Genomic DNA, 24,042 nt, shown 5'->3' with positions numbered 1-24,042 from the left:
TCCAGAAATATGATGTTGCTGGGTTTAAATAGGGCTCACATGTTCCAGCTTTCACCATTATTGCCTCAAACCTCAACCGTGAAGATCTGACAACACGATGGGACAGGTAGATCAAGGGAAAGAAATATGGAGACACTAATAACCAAATACTCTACTTCAATCCCTGCCTTTCATTCTGAAAGCCCCTAAAGCACATTACAAATTGGGTGCTTTATCTCCCAAAACAATTTAATTCACCCATGAAATAAAACCATCTCAGGAGGTGGGGTATGAAGGAGGGCAGAGAAAGAGGCAGATGTTTAACATCAGCCCAATGAAATAATTTTCAATTTAAAAAACAACACAAAAAGAAAACTAGCAAACCCAAAGACCTATTTACACAAACACCAGATACCGCGTCTGTTACCTCTTTACTTTGAGGTTTCCATAAAGCAGGTAATGGAGCTGATACTCAAAATTTACAAAGTCCTCAAAATGTTTTGGCAGCCAACACGGAGTTAAATATTATATATGACTGAATGCCCTTCTGCCTGTCCAGGAGAGGTAAGTGCTCACTTGCTGCTACAGCTTTTCTCCAGAGGAGTACTGCAATGTGAGCCTTCAATCCAGACTTCATCAAAGTATAGCAAGATGCCTTGGTCACCCTGTTTTCTCTAATTTTATGAGTGTAAATAGCTTCACTGAGGAGGCAGTAGTAGCAGAATCACCAGTGTATGGTATTTTTCCATCTGTACATACATATATAGAAAGAATCACTTTATTATGAGGGTGCTCATCATCTCTCCTTCCATCTGAGCATGATGGGCATTGATGGCATGGAATTTTTGGCAACAAACAGAAAAACAGGTTTGCTGTTTCTGGACTTGCCCACCTTCTCTCAGCAGCAGCCTCAAACACTGTTTTGTTTTGACATGTGTTTCCAATAAAAACACAAGGTTCATATTGACAAGAGGAATGCTGGAGCAGACCACTAGTATTTCAGAGCAGCCACAAATTCTTCTTTCTCTGAGCCCCCAAGGGTCATTTCCACGCAGCAAGAATCCCAGTCTCTAATTATTCACGTTCCTCCACTGCCAGCCTCATTATCTGGTGAACTACTGTCAGATGAAGCTGAATTTTTCAATTATTTAAAGAGACACTGTCAACTCAGCTCTGCTCTATTTACATACATAAAATCAATAATCTCTTTCTCATTACCTCTGCTGTGTCTGCTTTAAATACTACTGAAGTTTGGAGAGGGGCAGTAGAGGTTTTCTTCTTTGCAGTAAATCCCCCAGAGAGATATTCTGGTGACCCATGTAAGGGCTGGGCTACTAAGACGTGTGAATGAAAACAAAATGTTGCTACTGGGATATGTTGCTGGAATGTCCTTAGTTTCATGCCTTATCTAGAAGGCCCAAGGATTTTTTTTCCTCAGAGTTTCCATCTAAGATTTTGTGATCTAGAAGGCATTTTGCTCCTGACTTAGAAAAGAGCTCTTCTTGTAACCTAGCAAAGGACAGAAAGTTATCAAAGTGAGGGAAGTTGTTCCCATGAACCATGGTTCCTGGCTCTCTGTCATCAAGTCAAATGATGAGGATATTAAAGAATCAAAGGCCTAGTCTGTGCTTCTCCCCCACTTCCTCTCACACATAAGAGAGGAGCAGGAAAAGCTCTGAGGGTCCCTCAGAGTACATGCCTTTGGAGCAGGGATGTACAAGGCCCACAGGTATGGGAAGGCATCAAGCCCTTTTGTACCCTCAGGCTGGGTAAAGGGCAATCCCAGCTTGCTCCAGCTATGCACCTCTTCAGGTACACAAAAATTCCCCTCACAACCCTCCAGCAAGAATTACAGTGCCGTGACCTGGATTTTTCTCCACATGTCTGCAGACCATCCCCAAATGGATTAAGAAGAAATGTAGCCTGTGTGAGCTAAACATCTCCAAGAATCCCCCACAATCCTAGCAGAATAACTGGGAAAAGGGCATTGGCTCCTTTTCATCTCCTTCAGGGGCAAAAGGGACATTTTTAGTGAGTCTCCTTTATTCATCAAAGACATGATCCATGCGTTAAGAACCCTGTCTACACAGGAAACAAGGAGCATAGCCAAAACAACTGATACCATGGGGCTTTTCCTTTTGCGTCCCAAACAAGTAAAATAAGTATGGTGTAGCATTTATTTTTTTTAAATAAATTCTATTCAGACTTCCAATAACAACCAAAGGAAAACAATCACAAAGAACACAGAATAAGAAAAGCCATTCCTGAGACACAGTGCTATTACATGCCATGAATTGCCATGTCTTCCCATTTCACCTCACACTGGCACAAACGATAATGGAAGCCCGAACAAATTTCTTGAACCAGCAAGTCAGGCTCTCAGGAGGAAAATTCAGAACATTTGTTGTCTTTCTACTTTGATGTGCTCTACAATCTCACACGAAATCAGGGCTCAGTGGGAACGGCCAGGCTCAGCGTACCAAAGGCAATGGGCTCCCCTCCTAGGGAGCTAATCAAAACCATCCAGTCTCAGCAGAGGGAAGGCTAAAAGCAAAGCACCAGCAAATAACTAAATAAATACAATTGCTACCCCTTAAATAACCTTGTCACCAAAACACAGAACTACACTGATAACTCCATCCTTCTTCTGAGCAAACACACTGGGCGTATTTAACTTGACAGGTTTTTCGAGACTCATATTCCATAGCTTTCCATATTATCCTCAGCAGGACACAGCCAACAGTCTGGAAAATAATATCTTCTCTAACTCCACTATTCCCTCCCCCACTTTTTTTTTCTTGTAATCATCCATATTATTAATAGGAGGCAGCTGGTTCCCATTAATGTTGGGAAAAGTGGTCTATCTCAGGAATTATGGTTTAAATTGGCTTGTAGTCTGGGGGAATTAGCCATCTGCACCTGGCCTAACATGGATATTTTCAGCCATACTAATCATAAACAGGGCTTTGTCCTAGTTGTGTCCACTTGGGTCTCTCACTCTGTCGGTTTTTTTCCTACTTAGAGAGTGGGGAAAAAAAGAAAAAAAAAAATAATCCCATTAACCCTTTCACAGAATTAATCAAAACTTAACTACTTTATTACTGTCCTGCATTTTAATTTGTGTTTGTAACTGAACACATCATTTGAGTGGGGCCCAGCACAAGTCCTGTAGCTTTTCAGAGGCTGAAGAAAATTGGCAAGAGGAAGAAGCAGTTGTTTGACAAGCCAGCTGTGATTTAGCAATAACTTCATGACGTCCACACGAAGCTGAATACCATGTGGGCAGGAAAGGCTAAGCACTAGGGTAAGGCTGCAGAGAGGGAGGGTTGCAGTATGTAAAGCAAAAACACCAGGACATTGCAAATTACTCCAAAGAATGTACTGTAATGTAAAGGGAATGTAGGTTTTGGGGTAGCTTTTCCCCCTGCCTTCCATTTTATGCCCATATTTGGCAAAATAGTTGTGTTTTCCAGTGGTTTGGGGCTGAGAAAAAAGTGGATTCAAAGGTGAGTGAAAATAGATGACATCATCAGGTCAGGGGACTGCTCTCTTTGTCTCACAGACTTGGCAATGAAGGTATAAGCTCTATCCCACCTCCAAACTCTACAGGGAATCCATCCACAACTGCAGTTATAGGAATGAGTAGTTATTCTACAGAGCCTATCCAGAAGTTTGACCACTTTTTTTTTAAACAGCTGGATCTTTGCAAAGATTTGTGAAGGACAGGATTTTCTCTCTCTCCCCATCAATCTTGCTGCCTTAGTGATTATAAAGGGACAGTGCTAATGTGTTTAAAAACTGTATAGACAAGGTCTGGGAGAATAAGTTCATCAGTGGCTGTTGATGATCTGGACAAGAGTTTTGGCTTGAAAGCCACTGAACTACTGCACGCTGGAACTGCTGAGGCTCTGCCAAGGAACTGCTCAGTCTGATCACGTCCAAATCTCCTACTCTCCCTACAGACAGGATATTGCATTAGCCATGACACTGTAGCTGTTTGTACACACACCGTTATGAGGGCTTGTAGTGCAAGCAAAAATACACTCTTTAATCTGTCACTCACAGCTTCTCTATAGTTTTGGGGTTTTGTCTGAACAAAGCCAGCTCCAGTGGCCACTTTTTGTGGTGCAGCATCCCTTCTCCACCCAGACCTACCGTTGGACTACTGCACTGAGGTGCCAAATCCAGTGTTGTGCCAATACACAGTCATCCCCCACTATGTCAAATGCCAGCATGTCCTGGCACTGCACATCTCAAGTATAAGGAGTCAGAGAGTTCCTTACAGCTCCCTCAAGTTTCCACCTGGTTGATGGGACCACCTAGCTCTAAATGGGTTTGTTTGCTTGCTCATTCCTTTTGCAGGATCCAGTGAAAACAAGCAGCCAAAACGCTGCCCTCTCATGCAAGAGCCTGTTGCCATGCTATCTGCAGCTTCTCTGGGATCAGGAAGTGCCAAACGCTTGGAAAACAGCTTGGGTCTTCTAGGCCAATTTGGAGTCTCAAGAGGCCCAGATAGTTTGGATAACCTACAGTCAAGCATTACAATTTATGGGAGCTTTTCCAAACCAAACTCTGAATCAAGTCACTCACCCATCAGTAACTGAAACACCTCTCAGAACAAGGTGTGCTGCCAAGTGCTGTGAGGTAGGGCCAGGCAGCAAGGAGAAGGGACAGGGTCAGCTGGGGATGGACTGCTGAAGCCAGGCCTTGGAGGGCAGGGAAGGTGCAATCACCCTTCTATGAAAACATGGGCAAACAGCAGGCAGCAGAAGGAAACAGAGCATAAGGAAGGTAGTTTTTAATATGCAACTTTGAAAAACCCATTCAGCTGCCCCCAGACAGATCTAAATCAGGAGGAACTGGTTTGTGAGAGTAGGGAATAGTGCCAAAGCCACAAAGGGGAAAGATAGAAACTACATCTGCAGTGAAGATCAGTGTAGGTCCCAGAGGACTGAAAGGTCCCAGAGCACCTTGTCTCCCCAAATGTAAGGTACAGTAAAAAAGGAATGAAAGGAAGGAGGGGAGGGCAGAAAGACATCCTTAATCTTGGTGAGCTCTTAAGTTTACTGAGACAGACACAAATTCCTGGAAATGAGAGTTCCCACCTCTTCAGGGAGGAGGATTTAGGCACAGAAGCCAGAATAATGAATCTTGCACAAGAAAGGTGTATTAACAACAAAGTTATAGAAACTACACAAAATAATAACTGAGAGAAAAGGCACCTGTAATCCCCAGATACGTCGTGTTGGAGGTGTGCACAGTATCCATGATTCAGATGCAGTAACTCAGGAGAAATAGAAACCAAAAGCAAAGACTCCCCTGTGACTTGTTCCTTTGCCTGAGTCCACCAGCAACAAACCAGCCCATGACTTCCACCTGCTCTGACTCTCGTCCTCCTCCTAATTGAGGTACTCAGGGCCTGTCTTTGGAGTAATTGGTGCAGTGTCTGGTACACTGCAAACCTGCTCTCCATGTCTGCTCTGGCTGGACAGTTAAACTTACTTCTTCTTCATGACAGCACAGATCACAAAGTCCAGAACAAAAAGTGCAAAAGCCAGAGACAAACTCTGCTGGCTGGAGATGCAGCTGTGGAAAAAACTTGCAGAGGAAATGAGACAAATCCAGTTAGAGCACCTTTGGGACACAATGAAAAATGTTTTCCATCGCAAGCAGGATGATACTCACAGCATCACCATCCCTTCACATCTGAGGAGAGAGGTATTTTTAACCATAAAAAAGATGAGAACCAGAGATATCCCAACCTTGCTTTTGCTGACCTTTCTTTTCTCTCATGAGCAACAGTCATGTATTAAACTGCTGTGATAACCAGAAGGATAAACCATCAGGAAGCTCAATTTAACAGCAAGGAAAATACTGACAGGAAATACTTCAGGAGGTTGTGGAGATGCATCTCCTTCCAGCTTTTCCTACCTGCTTCTATCACAGAGCCACCATCACCCCGCAGCTACATAGACTTTTTTGTAGCAAATAATCTACCTGTAAAAAATACATTTATTTCCATCCCATTCCTGAATTTCTGTGCACGTCCCCCATCCCAAATAATCCTCATTGGTGCATTTCAAAGCCAAACCTCTTGGAACACCCTGGATCTTGGAGACTGACACCCTAACCATAGTTGGTCCTTCAAGAAGAGGGATTCATGTCACCAACCTCATCACACAAGAGCCTCTGAAAATCCAAAGCTTAACATGCTGCTTGACTCCAGCAAAAACGCAGTCTTGTAACAAAATAAACACAAGAAAAACCTCTTAATAGCGCAAAGACCTAATTCAGGGAGTAGATCTCATTATGGGAATAGCATGTGTCTGTCTTACAGACCTTAAAGACCACATGCTTTGCTTATTTCAGAACCTGACTCCATAAAACAAAACACTGCAGGATAATCATATTTATTTGTTTGGTTTTCCACTTTGTTCAGTTATCCCAGCTTAAATCTAAGCCAAATGTTACACTCCAAAAACCCCATGGATATACATGTTTTTTGATTTACTAACAGAAGTAACAAAATAGGTTACTAAAGCCAAGACCAGAGGTCCTCATTTGTAACCATTTATCCTCACATAGTTAAAGGTCACCCACAAATTACAGACTGTGGGTTCTAGCACCATTTTATATATATAAATATACATGTATATTTACAACTGCTACATACTTATTTTCCACGGTGTGGTGCCCAGTGTTTCTGCTGCAGCCTGAAACGGAGCTGCCTCACAGGAAGGCTGTGCCTGGTGCTAAGTTTAACACACAGGAGCTGTTTTTGTTGCTTATAAGTGAGAGGAGGAGTGGTAACACGGTTAAATCAGTTGTGCCCAAGACAATCAAAGGTAACTGTTGTGGTTTGTGAGCTAAATGGCTGCTCGTGTCCTACATGAAATAGAGAAACAAACCTAGAAAACCATCCCGTTAAGAAATGACTCACTAGACCAGAAAAAAAAAATTGTTTGCAACTATTCCTATCTTTTTCTTGATTGAAGGAGAGATTGGAATGACAAGTTGAAGTTTTTAACATCAAAATGTCTACATAACCATAAAATTTGTGAAGAATTATAAAAATGAAGGAGTTGTACTTACATTCTCATTTATGAATCTTTAGGAATGAGCCTTTCAACATTTCTCTGTAGCTCCTGCCACCTGAAAAACTGAAAACCTGCATTCTCAGGGAAATTCATGACTCAGGAAATCAACACTTTAAGAAAAACTGCACACACTGTGTGACCAGCACTAGAACTGTGAAAGTGGGCAATAAGCCTGTGTAAATTGATTACCCTGCAAGTTTATAGGGCCAGTGAAATTATTAGGGAGTAATTTGTAGTCACCTACAAAAAAGAGGTCTCAGGTTAAGCAGATGGTGTGTTACCATGCAGGGAACACTTAAACCAGTGAGATGGAGCTTCTACATTATTTACAACTTGCCATTTAAATTAGGTTTCAAAGCTGACCAGACTTCTATAGGTTTCTTCCAACCTGAAACATTCTGTGAGTTTAAGATTTTGGCATATATCTCTCTTCAGTGGGGGGTGGGGAGGAAGGCTTTTCAAAATGCAGAAAGAAGTCAATCCTGGATGAAAAGTCAGAGGTGAGAAAAATGAGGTGAGAAAAATAAATAAATGATTATTTATGCTTGGGCTTTAAATAATGTCCTCCCTGCAAAATGTGTTTTGAAGTTTTAGCATTTTCTAAGCAGTTCTTCAAGGGAGTTATACAGACCCTTCAGTTCTGTGCTGCTGGGTGAGGTTCAGCACAGTGTTGCTCACTACTGTGAGGGACTTCACACACTCTGCACTCTTAGACTTGGTGCAGTATGTACAGACTGATGCTGTCTCCCTTTGAATCCCTCCAGCTCTTTCCCTTGGTCTCTAGTTTTATTTCTGATCAGACTTCCCATGAAGAGTCACCACAAATTCCTAAGTCCCTAAAGATAACTTAGGTTTTCTTGCAGACTCAACAGCCCCACATACTCCACCTAGGAATAATACATGGAAAAATTACCAAACCTTGTGTTTCACACAAAAGAAAGAGATTTATCTCATTAAAAACTATTCTTTATATTCCAGCTTTAAACGGACATTTCTCACTTTGCTTTCTTCTTTTTCTCACCTTCCATCCCTGTTCAAGCACAACAGCCCCAGAAGACAGAATCATAGGATGGTTTGGGTTGGAAAAGACCTTAAAGACCATTGAATGCCAACTCCTTGCCATGGACAAGGATGCCTTGCACTAGACCTGGTTGCTCAGAGCCCCCTGGGACTGTCCCCATGCACAGAGACAGGGCAGTCCCCACAGACTCGTGCTGCTGCCTGTGCCCCATGTTCTGCCCCATGTGGGCAGACCAAGTGCTGAGCCAAGGGGGCAAAGAGGTAAATACATGAAACTGCCCCCCAAAAGTGGGAAGACAAAACAGGGCATACACAGGGCAAAGGGAGAAGAAACCAAGCCCCGCTTCTCCCAGCTTTCTGCTCCCTTAGAGAATCACACAAGTACAAAATCGTGAAAACAATAACCTCAGCTGCAAAGGCAATGAAGCAATTTGTTAGGGAGATGACATTTTTAATGAGAAACACTTGCTGGAGGAGAACAAAAGGCCCTGTTTGGTCAGAGAGATGCTCTTGATACTCTTCTGAAGTGCATGAAAAAGTAATTTCATTTAAGCGTCATACACAGAGCAGCTGAATTTCCTGGGGCTCCAGATGTTGTCCTGTGCAGATGCTGAACAAATGGAACTCTGTCTTGATGAAATGAAAATAAAAAAGCAAGCCTTCCTAAACCAAAACCCATGCACCAGAGTATTTCATATCTTACAAGAAGAAAAAGGGAAGAGAAAAAAAGAGAGAAAACCATGTAAATTGGAGGAAAAGGGAGTTCTTGAACACGGCAGTGTTGCCCATAGGATAGAGTTCTTAATCATCTGATGGATAATTGAAGGAGAAGAGAATCTGGATTTGCAAAATACTGAGATCTGGCCCTGATGCCTCTTTTTCTTGGCTTTACTCCATTTCTCTTTGACAGTTATCTGGCTGTGTTTACAGTGAGTTTGTTCCCTAAGAAGGGACAGATTCTGCAAGCTTTTATTAAAAGAAGTTACTGGAACATTCTGGGGTGAGTGACAGATTCAGAATCAACAACTGCAAAACTATAATTGATATTTACAAAGGGTAAAAGTGCAAGCCTGATTCCTAATTGAAATGACACAAGTTTATGTCGTGAATTTTGGGGAGGGCAAGAGGTTTGGTGCCTCAGTAGTAAAAGCTTTTGAAATAAGAGATCAGACCAATATCAGCTCTCACATTAATGAAGACTAATGAAGTATAATGACCTTGATATTCAGCTACTTCATTCCTGAACTTTGGGGTGGGTGACAGAAGTAGATGTAGATGATTCCTAAGCTTTGTAAGCCATACAGGGCCTATACCGATCCTGATGTAAATCAGAATAGCCTTAGGCCTGCTGGCTTATGCTCTCTTTATTTTTTTTCCGCCTTTTTAGGCTCTGAAAAATGGACACTATTCACTCTTTCTTCTAAGGCACAAGTCTCCTCCTGCCACAACATTATCCTTCTGCTAAGTGGTAGCAGATGACAGAGTCCAAAGCACTGCACAAACACGAGAGCATTCCTGCCTCTTACTCAGGGCCCCTTCCCAAGAAGGCAATGCTGTCACAGACAACTCTGCCTTTGGAAAAAAAAACAAAACTAAAAGCCAGGTTTGTGATGCTGGTCCATCAGCAGGTGGTACTGTGTAGTCAGTTTATAGTGAACGAAGTGAGAACGATAATATTGTTCTAAATTGGGATTTGGAGAGGGTGGTTAGCATCACATCTGACACCTCCCTGAAGGGCAAAGCTTAAGGGTGACACACCAGAGCACACACCAAACCAGGGGGAAGCACACAGTGGGTGTGTTAAGTAGATCTGAATAAGAATAGAGCTAAAAAATTGAAAAATAAAACAATGTAGTGCATGCAAGTTATGAGAAGCTGGGGACTGACCTTTTGTTTCTCTCTGCTGAGAGGTAGGAAGAGGCAGAGAGCAGCCACTCTCCTGCTCAGCGGGAAGAAGCTGCTTCCATTAAGTCTCACCGGTCAGAGAGAAGTGATCTCGGAGTTCAGGCAAGAAGTAGATAAGAGGACTGAAAAAGAACATTCCTTGTTATTTTTTAAAAGTAATGCGTCATAGGTCAAATGACCTAGTTTTGTCCAAACTCAGTCAAACCTAAATCTTAGATGACCTAATGTAAACATCAGCAAACCAGCCACGGTGCTGGTGGCTCACAGAGGAGCATTGTGCTTTGGAGAAACCTGCTTGAAGCAATGCAATAAAAACGAATTGACCTTAGGATGGAAAAATTAATTTTTTACAGAATTATTGGGTGTGATCTAGTGACTGCACTGAATAATCCGAATTCCAACAATAGGTAATGCTTTTAAGCATGTTACCAGGTTTTGTTTCATGCATATGTTGCCAAAGTAATCCCTTTGCATACACAGAAAGTAGTCAGTGAAACTTAACTTCTGGTGAGCACTTATGAGAGCCTTCTATAAGCAAGCAATCTGTTACTTTATATTCTAAAGAGGTTTCCTTACGGCCTGCCCCCACCAGCAATCAGCAGCATACCAACAGTCTCCAAGTCTTGATTGCTAATGAGGAGAAAAAAAAAATCACCGGGGAAGAGGGAAACTAAAGATAAATAAGGTATTTTGCTCTCATTTTTTCTCCGAGCACACCCTACAGCAGAGTGTGCTTGAGCCATGTGGGATACAGGTTTAATCCCACAGAATTTTTGCTGCAAGGATTTCGGGGCAGGGAGCATTTTAGCATTTCCAGAGCAACAGCAAATGCTGCCACATGAGCCAGCATAAAGGAGACAAACAGGGAGTGGTGCTGAGGGACTGGGGACCTCAGGGCAGTGAGAGAGCCACACGAACAAGGCAGAGTATTTTTAAGGGTAACCCTCTTATTAAGGGTAACACCATTCCAGAGCAGGCACTGTTAAATCCTGCTCATGGGAGTACACAAGGCAGAATGTCACTGGAACCTCATGTTCCCTCTCTCCTGTGTCATTTTCCCCAGAAATCCAAGGGTCATCTGCATGGCAGATGCTAGGCCTTCATCTGACAGAGAAGCCAGTGGAAATGGGCTGTGTGCCTCTCCTTAGAACCATGGAATTCTCTCTCCTTGTGCATCTCCAAGCAATGGGCAGCCAGACAAATCTTTGGTAGTGTAGCAGAATCCAGGGTATCATTAGAACAACCTGTATTCAAAATCCAGATTCCTCATATACAACTTTTCAGGGACTTCTTGGCCTTCTCTATATTTCTTTTGATATTTTAAAATAATTTTTTTAATTCCCTTAGACATAAATATAAAATAATTTCTTAAAATCATCTGGAATACCCAGCTTCCTCACAGATTGCTAAGTGAACACACTTATCCCCTCAGAAACACCAGGGAATGATGATTTCCTCATTCAGGAATCGAATGTTCACTTTCATGGGTCATTAGAGATGGATAGCTCTAAAGGTAGTCTAAACCTTTAAACTCCCCTGTCTTTTAGTTAGGGGAGAAAACCAAGAGAAAGACAAAGAGAGAGGAAATAATGAACATTTGCAAAGCCACTAATGAGCTATTGTGGGTCATTACTTTTATTTCCAATAGGAATTTAAATTACAAACTGTTTTGAGAATCACTTGTATTAGGCATTTACTTCATAATGAATGTGACTGCAATTTTAAAAAGCTGGTGCGCAGGATGGTAGAGAGGCCATAAAAAACCCAAGTTACATATTGAATTCAGTGTACACATAATGACCATATTATTTCTAGGGAATTAACTTTTTTTCCCCCCTAACTTTCCAGACTCTGAATCATTTTCTAATAGGATCTCAACAGGCAATAGTATTAAAAATGTGTTAGATGTTAGCATCTGGGCCAGGAAAAGCATGACAATCTAATATAGAGAATCTAACCAGGGCAGTCATCCAAACCTGCCATCCATCTTTCTGTTCTCTGTGGTGTCTCTCCCACTTCAGGGTACATAGATTGAGCAAGTCCTTGGAATAATGGCATTTAAATGAGGTAAAACCTACCTGATGACGTTTCCTTGCCAGGCAGGTTGCAGGTCCCAGAGAACTGATACCCAAACTACAGTTGTCTTCCTCTCAATAATGCCAATTTGAATACAGGAGTCGTTTCAGCACATGGAAGCAGATTAAACCAGCAATCTCATTCCATTAAAGGGAAAAGAGAACCCCAAAGCCCCAGCTGTCATGATCTTGACACTTGATTTTCATTCCACAGTGGAACGAAAATGAAACCTTTCAACAATTCTCATGAAAACTTTCAGGAGAGAGAGACAAGCCAGAGTAATGAACTTGCTGGGTGGGTAAGATCAGCAAACTGGAACAGCCACAGTGGGGGAATTTGAAAAAAGGGGCTGATGCCACATTTTTGTACTCGAGACAGAAGATTCAGTTTCAAGATCCTCCTTTATATTAAACAAATCTCATTATAACTATAAGGCAGTCTGGTCTGAAAAACTTATTCTTTTCCAGTTTTCAGTAAAATGGCTTCTTTAATAGAAATATTTTTAGTTTCTTTTTTTTTCTTTTTTTTTTTTTTTTGTTTTTTTTCTTTTTTTTTGGTGATCCTAAGCCCTAAGCCTGTGGGGAAAAATACCCAAAATCTTATTTTGACTAGCATGAAATTCACTGTCTAGATTTAGGATGTCTATTTACCCTCTTCCTATTTATCACAGTAGAACAAATGAGGTCACATTGGGAAAGGAGCAGTAAATACCTAAATCAAGAATACCTGCATCTTTCCAGTATGTCCACTTTTTCTGAGGTGTCCAGGGGGGCTAAATATTAATCAATCAGCTGCACAATGTACAGCTGCACATCATATTTGGATGCTAGCAAGCTTGATTAAAGTCTTCCTTCAGTAGTGCAGACTGCTAAGAAACCATAGCTGTCTTTGAAGGCTTAAAATTGCCAAAGGCAATATAAAAAGAAAGAAGAAAAGGCATTTTAAACAAATTAGCCCATTCACGTGTTTTAGCTTAGCAATCTTTGCAGAGAATCAAAGGAAGCAAATTATTCGAGTACACTTCTGGGGGTTCTGTGTGCAATGGTTATGTTCCCTCCCTTTGGGATAGATTTGCATAAAGGAGCTGAACTCAAGATTTGTTCAAAACTTAAAACTAAAGCTTTAGTGTTTAGAGGTATTTTGTTTTCCTACTCAAACACACAGAATGTGGTCAGAACAATGGGCACTTTCTTTGGGCACTGTGTCCAGTCCCTTACACTGCAGGTACATATCAGAGAATTATAGAATCATTCTGAAACAATAATTTCTTTGAAAAGCTACTTTAAACATTCACGATAACATCAAGATGCTGCCTCTTCTTCTAATGTGGACATTCCACTTTATGCCAATGAACCTGCCTACATCAAAAAGCAAATGTCTTGCAATCATTAATCCACAGGGAGACACAATGAAATGTATGAATTTGGAAGCATTTCTTTTGTAGTTGCTGGGCTTCACTTATACTTTGCATGTCTGCTTGGATGACCCCATGAATACATTAGTCCAGTTGGGCTGGGGTGCTCTAAAGTCAAAATCCATTTAACTGAGCGCATTTTGTGTTCTCAGTACCTCATTCTAGATGCTCCTAGAACAAGGACATCTCTGTGTTTCTAATAACTCCAGTGGCCAGTAGAAAGTAATTTCTCTGTTTAGTTTAGTACTGACTTGAAAAATGCCTAAACAAGACAGAATGGTTTTTATTATTATAATTATTATTACTATGGTTTTAAGCAAAAGATAAAACAAGAGGGAACAAAAGTTAAAGCTATCGAGACTGAATGGTGTTTATTTTAATTCCAAAAGAAAAATATTTACTTCCAAGGCTTGAGTATTTGCAATGTCCTTATTAGTTAGAGTGCATAAAAACAACAGAGGGAGGAAACAACATCTGTAATGGAAAAATGGGCTACACAGATGTTACAGGACTTTCACTGAATTCCTACCTGTGTGTGGTTATTATAGACACTGAGGTATAAAGCAGAGCACTGCTCATTTTTATTGCAGGAGAGACTACATGCAAGCATGTGCATTATGTTCTAGTGTGTTCCATCCATTATTCACTGATATTTTTGACATACAACTTTGCTTTTGCCATGAATATTTACCTCAAAACAACTTGTGAAGAAGCTGCTGCATAAAGTACTCAAACTACTGGGAATCCCAGGAAACATCAAACATTTGGTTCTGCATTTTGTTAAGAGTATTTTCAGAAAAACTCCAATTTTGGCCTGGTAGTCTCATCCGTAAAACATTCAGGCTCATAATATTTCATGAGAACATTTACATGAGGGGAAAAAAAAAAAAGAAAAGGAGCAATAGAAACTTCATTTTGGCTTTAATTATAGTTGTTACTGCAGATCAAGGGATATTAAAATAGTCCACTGCAGATGGACTCGCACATATATTGAATCAGAGGTTCGAAGTGAAATATTTCATCGGCAAGTTGCTCATAACTCCTTATTGGTGCACCACAGGGTAAGCCAGCCAGTAAGACAAAAATCTATTAAAACACCTTTCTAAGGCTTTCACTCTGAGACTAAAGAAGAGCACTGATTTTCTTATATTAATATTGCATAAATACAGACTGAAGGCTTCTCCATAGATATTTGTTAAGGTGGGAGGGAGTCTCTTTACAGAACGTTTTGGGAGCGTGCTGCTGTGTTCACATTTCTGGCAAGGAGGGGAGGAAAGGAAAAAAATGGGTTTGAACAACTTTTTGCACCTCCTAAACTATGCAGGACAATCTCTCTACTAAACATCTCTTATGGGAGAAAAATGCTCATTCTCACAGATTCCTCAGTGGTGATTTATGGGGTTTGTCTCCCAGTTGAGTAATTCCATAGCAGAATAAAGCATTACTTGATCAAGTTCCTTGATCAACTGGTCAAAAATCAAAGATCTGGTTCTTAGAACCCCTCACAAATTTGGATTTCATTACCAATCTGGAAGACTTAAGATAGCAACCACAGGCCTTGTTCACACATTTTTCTATAATTAGGTTACCTGCCCCCGTAAAGAGATCCTCACACAGTGAACGTCTGTAGAAAGACAAAGATACTTGGAAAGAACAAATGGAACCACTGCCACACCTGGAGAATGGCATATCTCATTTTAAATTGTCCCTTACAAACTTCAATACAGGAGCAGTGGATGAGAGTTAAGTGGGTATGTTTGGGATAAGGGAATGAGTTGCTGAGATATATGAGGATTTAAAGGAAAACAATTTGATTGAGAGGTTTGTTCTGCAGGGAGGGTCCGAAGATAGGGCCAGAGCAAGAAGTCCAGAAGGTTGTTTTAGCAGCAATTTCAGCAGATTGAAATAGCCAAATCAAGTCCTTCAGCCAGCACGAGCAGTCAGAGAGAGCAATCTGAGAAGGTAAAAAGAAAAAAAAAGTTTGTATTTTCTCTCCCTCTGTGACTGCCTTGCTGATGTGATTTTACATGTTTACTGTCATGCACGTGGAGTGCAGTCAGAGGCAAAGAGGAGGAGGGGGAGGGAGTAGGAAGTCAAACAAAAGTCATGTGAAAGGAAAGTCTGGAGTAAAAATAGCATGAAAGCCCCATTCTGTTACCACGGGGCCAGATGCGGCAAGGCAACATATCTAGAAACAGTGTGGGTCTCAGATGGTGTTTTCATGCCCATCTCTATTTATACTGGTGATATATTACCATTATTACTGCATTCATGTGCATCCACTGCACCCACAGTGCAGTCTCTGAGCTGTAGTGCAAACCTGAGTAATTACATTAATTTATCACACACACCTTTGCCTCACCACCTCCTCCCTCCTGAATTCTCTTAGCCTTCCAAACAACACTCTTATGTTAGAAAATTTTAAAGTGTTTAAGAGGGAGGAAACCAGTAGGGCTCTATAAAATCTGAATAAGGTGTTACAAAACATGCCCTGAGAATATGTTGGGTCCATCCTTCTTTAACAGTGCAAACCAAGAGTAACACCAGTGTAGTTACACTGCTGCTCTATTAGAGGACGACACCACAGGCCAGATCCAAGAACCACAGGGTGAAATTGCCTCCAGGACTAATAAAGCTTAATATCTCTTGTAAAATTATTAACCCTAATTAGGGTCATTATAGCTCCTTAGCACTAGCACCTCACTTGCTTGCCTATGTTTTAAAAGCAGTCCAGTTTTTGTCACCACTGTTGGTGTTCAGAGGTTACTGCAGAACATCTCTGTTGATGAAGCACACCCTTAATTTTTATGGCCTAAGTGAATAAATTTTTTTTCTGTTCCCCACAATGAGATGAAAAAGTGAGCTAATAAAACTCTCACAATAAAAAAATCTCACTCCAAGCAGATCATCCCCTAAATTTGCAACATTTAAGGACAGACAACAAGTAGCAGCACTGAGTTTTTACTTTGATGGAGTTTAGGCAGTGGAAGCCACAAGTAACTAGAACACTACACCAGGAAGGACAGAGAATATTTGGTATTTTCAAGAGTCCTCCCTGGCCCCCCACTATCTCTTTTGTGTGGCTGCTGATACAGCTTCTCCAAGGGACAGGACAATGAAATAGGTTTTGCTTTAATTTCACCTCTGCACCACAGAGGCTTCCTAGACACTGGCAGCAAGAAAACAGCTTCTTTTGGGTGGGATATCCTCATCTTTCATGGCTTTCCTTCCACAGCCATCAGGTGAATGAAATTTTTAAATTGTCCCCCATCTCACCCAGACACCAGCACACCTGCAGAATCGTGGCTTTTACCTTTGTAAATTACTGATTCTGGTGAGGGTCTCAGGTTGTTCAAAGCAATTCTGTTAATAAGGTAGCACTGGGTTGATGCATCTACACACACAGATCCCAAAGAATTTTTTGGGTGCAAGGGGGAACAATTCATCTGTTTCTTTGAATGCAAAATTACCTACACACTCTCAAATCTGTTTTAAATATTCAGGCCAACTTCCATATGGGCACATCCTAAATTTCACTTTCCTCTGAATCAACATAAATTCCCAAGAATCCATAATTCCGCCTGTAGCATTCCCTCACTGACCAGCTTAATATTTTACACTCCAAAAATCAAATAAGAAACTTCCTCCGATATCATTATCATTTTCCTCATATGACCTCTCTTCTTCATCCCTTTTTGAAAGGCCTTTTATTTCCTTTTAAGAGTCATGAATGCAAACACAGAGAGAGAATGATTCAGCTCTCTGTGTTCATGCCAGTCGAATTCATCCCACTTTTAAAGTTTAATTCCACTTTTAAAGGAGTTTAATCCTACTTTTAAAGAAGTTACTTCTACTGGTCTCTATCTGCTTCAAGGTTATGTGACTTAAATCCTGAGATCAGAACCAGACACAGGAGCAGCTTACTCAGCAAAGCAAGTGGACTATTTGAATATAAATCAAATCTAACAGAGAGTGTGATTAGGTATCTAGTTTTTTATCACACAGCAGGAAAGAAGATTGAATAGTAAGCATTTTGCATCTGAAATACACTGATAGTTCAAAAGTCTTTGGGTTCTGATGGCTGGGCATGTTTGTGTATAATTTACCTTAGTTTGGCTGTTCCAGTATAAGCTGAAATTAAAGAAGTCAGCCTATAAGAAACTAGGATCTTGTCATTTCCATCATCTTAAAGGAGAGATAAGAGCTCTTCAAGCTACTGGTGACACCTTGACAGCTCAGAGACAAGCAGGCACATCAGTGCACAGGGGTCTGCCTCAGCCAATGTTCAGGGTCACCCACACAGCATTGCCCCATCAGGAGACTTGCCCTGTTTGAATCTCGCTGGGAACAATTAGAAGATGGGTGCTGGGGTGAGCTCAGCTGTCAGTGGGAGAAGCAGACACAGCAGAGCTGTCAGCCTTGGAGCCCTGCACAGGGACTGAGTTATGCTCTGGGTACCACATGGAAATACAGGTTCATGAACACAGGAGGGTTATTTCAACAGTAGCATTATGGGATGGCTGTCAGTGCTAACTACAACAGATCTTTTAAAAACATAAACTTTTTAGCGTTTAAACATTTTTAATCTTAAATAGTAACCTTCAAAGCTGATCAGACAGAGCCAAGGAGTTGTTTGATGCCTGAAACACCTGGAAGAAATCATTGCACCCCAATTCGGTCATCATATTCAAGATGTTTCTCCCCTTTTCTGACTCTGTTTAGTCGTTAAACAAGTGAAATGCCCTTCAGAGATGCCATCACACCGTCACACCGTGCTGCTGACCTGCAGTGCCAGTGGATAAAACCTGGCCTCACAAATTCTAAGAAATCAATTTTGCACAGATGAATCCTGTCCCTGGTACCTTTGATATGCAGAATTTGTACATAGCAGAGGGGAAGTCTGGCAATGAATTCCTATTGCTTAAGATCTGATCTCGATGCACAAAGCGAAGTCTTGAGATTACAAAAACGCATTTGCTTCTGGGAAATATTCTACATGCACAAACGTGTTCAGAAGACAGCTTTTCCTAGCAAAGGATTGTGATCTCTATCTGTGGCCCTTTGTTCAGAAGCAGAAAAAGGGGGGAAGAGTGGAGAGATCTGGGCAAGAGGCTTCAAACTTACTGCTCCAAAGCTTTCATAACTTGCTCTCATTCCTGCACAGGCAGGAGACCTACAGAAGCAATTCTCCAAATAAACCCTCAGAAACAATTTCTTCATCTAATTGTCTCTTATGATCCACATAACCCAAGAATAGCAGATGACAGAGCATTACTGTCCACCTGTTTTAGTGTATAAGCAAAGTGGAACAAAAGACAGTTCAAGTGAAGATTTCCAAATACAGATACATGCCACAGCTCTACCAGATGATTTCTAAAGGTTGATTTAATCGAGGCTGACAACCTTGTAAGGACCCAGTCAACCTTTCTTAAGTGATACAAAATAAATGGGGGCAAAACTCTCATATTAATCTGAAACTGAACTCATAGGCTTTATGAAAGCTGACATCTGCATACGAGAAAATTACACATGGGTGATCAAAGTTTCTCTGACATGATCTATTTCCATATTTATAGGTTTGATGATTTTATGTTTGCCAGCAGACACACATTCCTCATACATACTGGACACATTCCTCAAGGCCCATCCTGGAAACATGCTCTGCAGACTCCAGGCCTGAATCTCCAGCTGTTGCATGGATTGGGAAGCAGGGTTTGGTGAGGGAAGCACTCACATTTGCTTCATGACCGTGTCCATCAAAGTGTCCATGCAGATCAGAGCCACTCTAATGGTTGCACAAGGTCTCAAGGTGCAAGTGTACCATCCCCCAGCAGTTTTCCCCCTCCAAGGTAATAGCAACACACTCTGACTGTTGCCTGCAGAGGTTTATATTCACCGAACGCTGGCCAACTACTTTGAATTGATGTGAGCCTCCCAGTGCCAGTGAAGATACTTAAGCAACCAAACCCTTGCAGCCAGGAATTACAGCTGATTTCCTTACCCTGGAGACAATTAACTCCCATTAGCTGAGCAGGATCTCAAGCAAGTTGAAAGAGAAGGTAGGAAAGGTTGTCCTGTGAAGATGGGGTGTATCTGTCTCCTAGGGCATGATGTCCCACCAGCAAGACACAGAGCTCATCCCAAGTTCCCCAAGTGCCAGAAAGACACAGAAAGGAAAACACCTCTATCTATCCAGGTCCTCCTGAGCAGACACCAAAAGTCCCTCCCAGCATCTTGATCCTATATTCTGAACAGCCTCAGGAAACACGCACAGTATCTAAGAAATCTCCCCGTATCCGGCCATCCACAGGCACAAGACAGAAGCATCCTGATGAAACACACTGAAACTGGTCTTTCCCAAGTGTGCACAAGCTCAGATGTTTTGACAAATATGTGCTGCAACTGGCAAAGCTGTTTCATCTGCCTTCAGTATCACTGGATCCAGAATTACTTCCATATTATTTTCTTAGACCAAGACCTTAAGGGAGAAATAGAAGGGAAGAAGCGAGGGGAGCGCAACAATCTCTTCTGTTAAATCCACCTCGTGTGCGAGCACATAAAGCCAGAGGAGTTTGCTGCCTCATGCTGTGAGTGCATGTCTCAGCTTTTGGCAGTGGAACAAAACCCTGGGAGCAGTCTGGAGGCACTCATATGTTTTGCTGCTTGCTTTGGCTACTGTCAGAGCAGCCTAAGCCCTGTGTGCTCTTTACAGAAATATGTTTGCACGGCATTTTTCTGAAAAGGGTCACAATGAAAATACCTGCCATTTAGACTCCTCCACCCTCTCCTTTAAAAAAAAAAAGCTATTAAAAAAGCTGATTTTCATGTTTTTCAAATAAAAATGGCAGCCTTATCCATAAGAAAAATCAAACAACTGGTTCAAATGTTTTTTTTAGACTACCCTCTGCATGCCTCATTTTTTATTCATCACAGCACATATTCTCTCCTCTGTGAGATCTCACTAGAATATTAAATATATTCAGACTTTGACTGCTGCCTAAGGAAGGTCTGAAAGCCTTTGGAGCTCTTCTAAGGCCATGCATTTGACAGGGGAGGAGGGCAGCACACCTGAACCAGCAGGAAGGTGACAGTTCTTCTGAAAGAAGTTACAAGGCAGCAGCAGATGACTGTGGGGCATCAACCCATCACTCACTCTGCTTCTGAAGCTAATTTAGCAGCCTGTATTGACCTCTCTGCTGCCTTGGCTGGCTAGCCCCTGGTGTATTTTGAAGTTGTGCTTTGCCTTTTGCTGCCACACAGAACACATTTCATTCCAGCTCTCCAAAGTGCCTGGATTGGAAATGGGGCTGTGATCAGCTGTTTAATTACCCTCAATACCCAACACTGCAACTCCACACTTTGTCTTGGCAATTCTGGCTAGGAATGGTCACCAGTTATCTGTGTTAGATTCCCTCTGGAATGAGTGCTGAGGACAGTGAGAGCACATGGGAGAGGGAGGACTTTAATCATGAGCCAAATTACAGCCTGGACCATAAGCCAGTTGTTCTGATGAGCTGTCCCAAGAAGGGCAGAAGGAAGGAAGCAAATCAAGAGTACACCACTTTGGAAATTTCCATCATCACTAAATCACTTTACACCTGAAGTAACGGGAATTAAATTATCCTGCTATTCCCCCAGTAGATCAGAAAGAGCTGTTAAAATATTCCCATGAGTCCAAACTCAGTTTCTCTCAGTCCCATTCATTGCTGCAACTCTTCAAGTTTGCTCCAGCTTCCACTGGCTCAAACTTTCTCCTAGTGCTGTAAGATGTGAAGTATGGCATAAAGGGCAAAGGAGCTGAATTTGATTGTTCTGCATCCTTGCTCATGCTCTGACTGAAATATGAGGCATTATCTATTTTTCCTTCACATCAGAGGAGCCTCAAACCACTAGCTCTGAAATGAACCCCTTTGAGGCTCTCTGATAATACACTACAGCAAGTATTTCACAATCAAAATGAGTCTTGGTATTTCTGAAAGATGCCAGAATCATGCCAGCACATCTGCTTGGGCTGAATGACTAACTCATTTGGCCAAGTCCTGTTGCCTCTGTTTCCTTTTCCTAATAAAATAAGGATAAAAATTAAACCCTCAGTAGACTGAAGTTCTCATCCCAGTTCCAAATATCTTTTCCTCCATTTTTTAATGGCCTTCAAGAAAGGAGAATGCTTAGTTTTTTTCACTGCTGTCATTCTCATCTGTTGTTCATCACAAAACAGATTGAGGGATTTTATTGATACTGATATATGTCTGATCTTTGCATGTCAAAAACCAAGGAAGAAAAGCATTCTGGAGTGTGAAAAATACAAGAAATACAAGGAGGGAATGGAATGGAATGGAATGGAATGGAATGGAATGGAATGGAATGGAAAAGGGAAAATACTACATGAAATACAGTTCATTAAGAAAAACGCTTAGAGAACTCATCCTAAGCTTGAGATAACAATATGTATTAAATAAAACAAAGCGGCCTCTGCAAGAGGAATACAATGAGGAACACTCTAGGATCTTTCCTCAGGTACCAGCTTTTTAAGAAAAGGACTGGAAGACATCACTCAATGAAACAGGCAGGAGAACATATTAAAGGCACTTATAACAGAGTTTTAATTTAACTAGATCATGGCCTTATGATGGGCACTGGCCCTTCATCTGCATGGTGCCTTGGTTTTAACTCACTCTGGAAAGCAGAGAGTAGGTCAGCAAGGGAAAATGGGTTGGGTAGGTTGTCTTTAAGGCATAGAGCAGAAAGAGCAATTGTCATCTGTAAAAAAAATCACAAGTGCAACAACTGCAAGGCTGTCTTTGTTTCCCCAAATCTGTTGAAGCTGTGGTGTGTTTTACACATTAACCTCTCCATCCCATGGGCAGCACAGGGCCAGATGATGCTGAGGTGATAGGTCACTGAGGCAATAAATCTATGCCTTATTAATGCCTGTGCTCCTAAAAATGCACCCCCAAATTCCTTCCAGATATTCAACCCCGTGATGGAAGTTTTATTTGTGGGTTAAACCATAGAGCGAACTGCAACCCTGCTGCCCTCTTAAATCATGCAGCCTCCTTGGAATGACTGCAATTCCCTCTGAGTTGCATTACCCAGAGTTTGTAAATGTCTGGAAGGCATAAACCACTAATGCATGTCATTTTTCTTTTCTCTCCCACCATTTCTCCAGCTTTCCCACACAGATTGCTGCTTTTTCCCAACCACTTCAAGAACTGGATGTATTTCTGTCTCAAACCCCGTGCACTATCTCTCCTGATCCAGGGAGTCAGATTACACTGAGATTCAAAACATACTTCCTCGCTGAACAAACTGAACATTCCTTTTTCCCCTGCAAGGGGCTGTCTGCTTGCAAACCAGGTGTGTCTTGGAGTGGGCACCCCCAGGGCTTCCTTCAGGGAGGGTTGGAAGGCCTTAAGAGAAGTTATTGATTGGCTATAGCCAAGAGCAAATACCTCGATGCACATTCAGTGCACAGCACTGGATCACTCACCCAGTTTCTTTGGATCCTATTCTTGGATGAAGTTTTCCCATGAAAAGCTGGCTCTGCCTCTCCCCACAGTCCTCTGCAGGCTTCCTTCTGCCCAGCACTGAAAGTTTCCTGCTGCAGAAAACACATGTTAAGCCACAACAAACCTGTTCAGCAGTTCTGTTCTTCTCCCCATCATTTCTGCCAGGTTCACTTTGCATAGTGTCTAGCACTGGTTCCCAAGGATATTTTTCACATACAAGGAGCTCCTCTCCCCTCTGAATCCTCTCAAGTTATTAGCATATTCAGCAGGCACTTATTTCTGTATTTTTCTTCAAAGTAAGGCACTCAAAAGCCTCAAACACCAAAGCCAAGGTGATCTGGGCCACTTCACCTTTAATTTTATGTCTCTCCAGCTCACTAAGATGGCATGCTCTGTATCAAAAATGTATTGCTTGGGTTTGAGCACTTGGATTAATTTTTATGCATAAGCTTTACCTGGATCTCTCTCAAAAGTAATTTTACAGTCATCCTGTGGAGGAGTTTAGCATAAGCTCAAGCCTTGCTTCTCATCCCTTCTTAAGGCAAACTCTGACACACCTGAGACCTGTGTGCATCCAAAGTCTTCTCTATTAATCACCAATTCTCTGATCCATGCAAGAGTTATTCACAACCACCACACTAAAGTCACTCTCACCTTTGAATAGCACAGCTAAGAATACCTGTGGTAAAAAGCAAAGGGAGAAAAAAAGTCCCTCTCTGCTCAGTTTTAGACTGATGGCAATAATAAAGTAACAATTTAGCTATCTCAGCTACTTATCCTTACAATTTAAAACTCCACATATATTCTGCTCTGGGCTTAACCTCCAGAAACCTTTATAAAAAGAAATGGACTTTTCTTGACTTCTTGTGGTGTTTACACCTCTGCAAGCTGATGACTGTTAAGCTGGCAGCATCTCCAAGAGTCAAAAACAGACTAATCACTTAACATATACAGACAGGCTAAATTCAGATAAGGATATGAAAATCAACTTGCTTTTCAAAACTCACATTGACAAGTCATAACTTCTTCCATTTGCAAAACT

General features: G+C 41.6%; 1 long non-coding RNA gene across 4 annotated transcripts in view; it reads right to left on the bottom strand.

Moving 5' to 3' along the window:
* The window catches only part of LOC116450611, a 213,586-nt gene that overhangs the window by 15,495 nt on the left and 174,049 nt on the right, over positions 1–24,042 (bottom strand). For 2 of the 4 annotated variants that reach the window (XR_004242848.1, XR_004242845.1), the window contains 4 exons: positions 22,982–23,092; positions 14,183–15,445; positions 9,984–10,123; positions 7,072–7,139 (listed from right to left, as the gene is read on the bottom strand). This is a non-coding gene — a long non-coding RNA (uncharacterized LOC116450611). The remainder of the gene's footprint in view (positions 1–7,071; positions 7,140–9,983; positions 10,124–14,182; positions 15,446–22,981; positions 23,093–24,042) is intronic. The other 2 variants (XR_004242846.1, XR_004242849.1) reach the window with 1 other exon arrangement.

The sequence above is a fragment of the Corvus moneduloides genome, chromosome 13 (genome assembly GCF_009650955.1).
Source record: "Corvus moneduloides isolate bCorMon1 chromosome 13, bCorMon1.pri, whole genome shotgun sequence".
In the NCBI taxonomy this organism is placed as follows: Eukaryota; Metazoa; Chordata; class Aves; order Passeriformes; family Corvidae; genus Corvus; species Corvus moneduloides.
Note: the sequence above shows the minus strand (reverse complement) of the source record. Positions and strands in the feature narration are given on the sequence as shown.